At 38.6% G+C, this 5,291-nt stretch overlaps 2 protein-coding genes across 7 annotated transcripts in view; both read left to right on the top strand.

The window, feature by feature from the left end:
* LOC121812820 (C-X-C chemokine receptor type 3-like) overlaps positions 1 to 2,523 on the top strand; it is a 20,714-nt gene extending 18,191 nt beyond the window's left edge. The window contains exon 4 of the mRNA XM_042215909.1: positions 1 to 2,523. This exon is cut by the window's left edge and continues 1 nt beyond it. The gene's annotated coding sequence lies outside the window, so the exon portion shown is untranslated.
* Positions 1 to 5,291, top strand: part of LOC102296080 (C-X-C chemokine receptor type 3) — a 9,939-nt gene that overhangs the window by 2,484 nt on the left and 2,164 nt on the right. The window contains exon 1 of one of the 6 annotated variants that reach the window (XM_005950956.3): positions 4,478 to 4,537. The exons of 3 other annotated variants lie outside the window; for them this stretch is intronic. The gene's annotated coding sequence lies outside the window, so the exon portion shown is untranslated. Of the gene's footprint in view, positions 1 to 4,477; positions 5,009 to 5,291 lie in introns of those variants that run through there. 2 more of the 6 variants (XM_005950958.3, XM_005950957.3) reach the window with 2 other exon arrangements.

A 5,291-nucleotide genomic window follows, 5' to 3' on the forward strand; every position in this document is an offset into this window, starting at 1 on the left:
AACAGATTTTGACTCAGATGTAAGTAGAACAACTTTACACTCCTGAGAGGAAGTGAATTCAGTTTCATGTCATGAGTTCAAGGGCTGGAGGATGTTATTCTGTGTAACTGACAAACAGATGTTTATATATAAAAATGACTCTCACATTCCACACATGCATCATGGTGACATATGCTCACCCAAAAGGGTTAAAAGTAGATATCTGTAAGTATCTGTATGATGAAGACGATGAGCTGAAACAGATGATGGGTGTAGAGAACCAGTCAGTTTAGGGAAGATGAACAGAGAAACATACTCTCATGTGATCATGATGATGTTACTGTCATGGTACTGGTTCATTGTCCCACAGCTTTGAGTTTATTTAGGTCCATGACGTATTTTGTAGAATGTGTTTTTGCAGTGTTTGGTCTTGTTCTTTCTTTATAGAGTTATTGCTATTCTTATGTTCAGTTTGAAGCCCTGATGTCTATTGATTTTTTTTTCCTTTCGGGTCCTGTTTGCCTTGGTAATGCCTCTGCGTGTCCTCCTCAGTATCTCCTGCGTTATTTGGCCACCCAGTAGAGTCTGTCTTGTCTTGTTTATTTGCCCGTTTCCACAGGCATGTGGGCATCTGTGTGTGTGTCTGGTTTCCCTCACCCTCTCTGTCCCTCACTCTCACCCTCGTTCTGTGTCTCCCTAGTCGTGTCTCTGAGTTTCGTCTCCCTTTGCTTACATGTTCTTGCCTGGGTCTCTATGTGAGTGTCACTTGTTGTTTTATTTTGACAGTACCTTATCTCATGTGTGTTATGTTCAGTTTGGCTTCCCTTGTTTTGTCAGATTTGTTCCTGATGTCTTTCCACCTGTTGTCCATCCTCTCCTAATCCGGTGTATTTAAGTCCTCAGATTGTTTCTGTTTGTTGTCCGTCTTTGTGTTGGTCCTCCTGTCATGGAGCCTGAGGGGCAGCACTGATAGTCGCCAGTATTTTTACATCTTGATTTCACTGTTGTAGCATGAGTACTGGGAATGTCCAGACAGGAGACCGGATGACAACAGCATGTAGTGTTGTTTGTTTTTGTTGGCAGATTTTAATCCTGCTCTAAATGTGTCTTATGCTTAAAACTGATTCACAAATATTTTAAAAAGAATTATAGTGGAATAGTCTTTAACCTGACTAGCAATAAAATAAGTTTGCATTTAAAATGTTTACTTTTCTTTTGTTTACATAGCAGATTTTTGCTCAAAATGTGTGCTTATGTCTGAAACATTTTTTCTCATTTTGCACATATTACACTGCACATTTCTAAGATTTTATATTTTTTTAAAGTGTTAAGTCTTTTGTTTGTTTGGGGGTTTTTTTGTTTGTTTGTTTCGTTTTTTACAGCTCAGCAAATTAAGATTCAGAAACTCACTAACATACAACCAAAACACCTTTTAGATCAATAATGGCATTTTCAAATTACATGCATTATTATTATGTCACTTAAATTAAGTGGAAACGCTGTTATGTGCTTTGTGTTTTACAACCCTACATTCTTGTTTAAGATAACCTCAGAGAAGCTATAAGTCAGGAAAGGTAGCTGTCGTAGCTGTGTTTGCACGCTGCAAAGTGGCTCTACTTTTAGCATCACACCTGCCACCATTTCCTTCAGAATGCACTGTCAAGATTCTTTCTGTGTCTCTAATATATCTCTTATATCTTCTGCAGATATGCTTTGATGTTAATTATTTTCTATATACCAAAATGTATCAAATAATAATAATTGTGAAATAAAAGGAAAAGGATACATAATGTTCAATGTGTAATGTGTATTTCTTTTCAGGGTCCACAACCAGCCTGATAAAACTGTGTTCTTTTAGCTGGAAACAAAGTAAAGCTCTTTGTTTTTCTTGGTGAATTTTTTATTTTAGAAAATTGCATGCGTGCAAAAGAGCCCCAGGTTGGTACTGTCCCATGTCTAGACACGATGGGACAAGTGCATCAGGGTATTTGGCATTTAAACAAAACAAACAAGTTTAAAAACAAAAACAAAAACAGCCATATCAAATACGCAGATACACTTGCTGTTATGGCCCTTTAGGAAATAAGAGTGTGGGAAAATACCATATATAGTGTAAAAAAAACTCCCTGACACAAAGTTTGGAGCTGAGATGTTCTGGGTATGATGATGGAAAGAGAAACCTCAGAAGAGGTTGTTATTTTTTTTAATCTTCTGTACCTTGTAGCTGACATCAGGTCTGGCTTGATTACAGAATTATGTCATTTTATTACACCTCAAATTATTTTTGAGGGGATTTCCTTACTCTTTTACTTAGAATGGTGAAAGTGTAGTCATACAAACGAGGTGGAGGAGGGTCAAACATTACAGTAAGAAAGTAAAGGCTCAGATGAGGACGTACCAGCTTTTGAGCCTGAAAAGAGGGAACACGATGGCCTCCAAAGTCCATTGTGGGTAAGAAGTAGTGTACAAGCTAGGGCTCTGAAGTTGTGAAATTTGGTTTCTCAACTGGCATATACACACTGACCTGTGCAGGGAGTCAATCCGGTTTAAGTGTTGTTGAAAGTTAACTGACAAAGACGGGAGGCTCACAATTCAAAGCATTTTTATCATATATCCTATTAATCAAAAAGGATAAAGAAAGCGTTTGTGTGCGTGTGTGTGTGTGTGTGTGCACGCGCGCACGTGCCTGCGTATGCGTGCATGTGAGCCGTACAATTAATACTTGTTATTATGGATGGTATGGGTGGCAGCACATTGTTCATGCTAAGGCACCTTAAAAGCTTATATGTCTTCCTCTGAGCTTTCACCTTCCTGTTCTAATGTCTCGCCTTCCTCTACCTCATGAAAGCAGTAAGTCTGACTTCCCTTCCACACTTTCAAGTAAAATCTGCTTCACCCTGCCCTCTGCTTTCTGAAGTGAGGACATATAGGTTGGAAATGGTGGTACATTTCTGAAATCCTACACATAACCACTAAGAGTTTCAAATTGAAACAATTTGAGTTTTGGCAATAGAATCATAATATCAGCAAAACAAGGTATCTGTTTCCCATCTGGACATAAAATGTGCACGCTGCAATTCCCATCATTTTGAAAAGAAAGTCTATGTAGTCTGTTAGCTCAACCCCCACAAATGTGTTGTTAATTGAAAGCCCTGGATATCACATTGACAGTGCAGCAGGACTCATAAATCATATAAATGTCCCCAACAGAGGACAAAAATTAAATTCTGGGTTTCAGAGGATAATAAATGTGAGCATAATTTATTCTCAGAAGCCACTATAACTAGATAAAGTTAAGAAGACAAAGGACCACACATTGAACAACTGAGATGAAACACACTGAGTGCTGCATTGAGTTAAACTTAATATTTACAGTAAAGCTGGGATTCCTGTTTAGGACCTTTCTTTTAGAAAAAAAACAGACCTTTGTGTTAAAATAGCAAAGTCAGATATAAATCCTGTAAAGACCATGATACTACATCCGTACTTACATGTATGGAACGCCACATGCACATCATCACGCATCGTTTGATTGCAATGGAGCGCCCTCTGCTGGATTTGGGTTAAACGGCAGACATCTAAACTTTTTGTTTTTAACCTTACACGTTGTTGTTCTGACTTTTTTTCTCAGAATTCTGACTTTAATCTCAGAATTCTGAGATTAAAGTCAGAATTCTGACTTTAATCTCAGAATTCTGACTTTAATCTCAGAATTCTGAGATTAAAGTCAGAATTCTTTTTTTTCCCAGGGGCCCTAATCCTCTTCATGTTTACATGAAGTCAATGTTTACACATTGACTTATTTCCTATTTTTCCAGAAAAAAAATTAAAAACGAAGGACGGCTTGAAACTTTTTCAAAGTATTGCATGTTATAAATATTCTGACACTTGCACCAACAAATAACAGCTGCATTCGTCTTGGCCACAGACTGCGGTAAACGACTTTTGAGCAGGTCATGTTAAAAATCAGTTTAATTAAAATAACTAATATGAAATTTCTTACATTAGTGTCTCTTTCACAATTAAAGTTAGATTGGCATCATTTTGATATTTAGCTCTCTACTTCATTCTAATTATCTGCTACACTCTTAGGTTTGTTTAAATAGCAACATCATCACTTTATGAGTGGAGTTAGGTAACTCCAGCCGGCCAACCCATCTCACAATCTCAACAGCTCCCTCTAGTTTAGCAGCTATTTATGCGACGCTTTGTCTGTTTTGTTTCCTTCTTTTCAGAAGCCCGAATCAAGCCAGACGTCTAAAGGCGAGACACGGAAGTGAGTTGGGGGCCACCTTCAAAACAAACCACCTGTTTTTCCACATTAAACACGGAGGTCACAGAGAATTAGCCAGTGTCGCCACTGGAAGGTGTCTGTCTGAGCGCCGCAAAACCACAGAGCCTAGTCTTTTTCTTAAATTCTCTTTCTTTTGGATCCGCTGTGGTGTAATTTTTATGCAGTATTTTATTTTGAAAAATAAAATATTGTATTTTCGCGTATTGTATTATTTGACTGAAGTGGCAATTTGCGAGCGAGGTGACGTGTGATGAACCAAAACAAGTCAGTGGAGTAAAAATTAAAATGTTTATAATTCCTTTATGTGCGTGACACGTTTAAAGGTAGCAGTTTGTGTGCGGGGCGTGTCTCCGATAAGCGAACTACTGTGGTGAGCTCAGCTTTTTTTTTCACCGTCTCCTTCTAAGTTACGTCTGCTCGCCGGAGCGCTTATGTTTGTGGATCTACTTTCAGCGTATTGTTCTGTAATTACAGTTTCATGGTTCTATAATCTAACTGTGTTTGGTAGCTGTAAAGGACGCTATCGCGCCTTTTTCAGTTGTACTTGACAGGCGTCGGACAGCTGCGGGAGTTCGTCTGTGCTCCCTCCAAAAACACCCGACCGGTAGTCACCCTATAAAACTGAGTGACCCGAGGTTGAAGCGGTAGGCTATGTGCGGGTCCTGTTTTTAGTAACATCGACCTACAGCGCGCAGAAAGCTGCTCAAACTCTACAGCCGAAGCTCTTTATGTGAAGTACGTACATTTATTTGCATATATCAGCCCTCCTACAATATGTATTTTAACATATGAACATTTTACTGGCAGCCATGAAAGTTACTGATAATTCTGTCTACTTTCTGTTTGCAATAACTGTGTGCGCAAACTTAGCGTTCCTTATCCTTAACTCTCGACTCTTCTGGTTTTGTAGAAGCTTTATTTTAACAACGGTAAAAAGCAAAGCTGGGAGGCAGTTTTATAGATTTAAAGTGTGTGTGTGTGTGTGTGTGTGTGTGTGTGTGTGTGTGTGTGTGTGTGT

The sequence above is a fragment of the Haplochromis burtoni genome, unplaced genomic scaffold (genome assembly GCF_018398535.1).
Source record: "Haplochromis burtoni strain Fernald_Lab_line unplaced genomic scaffold, NCSU_Asbu1 Contig_862, whole genome shotgun sequence".
Taxonomy (NCBI): Eukaryota; Metazoa; Chordata; class Actinopteri; order Cichliformes; family Cichlidae; genus Haplochromis; species Haplochromis burtoni.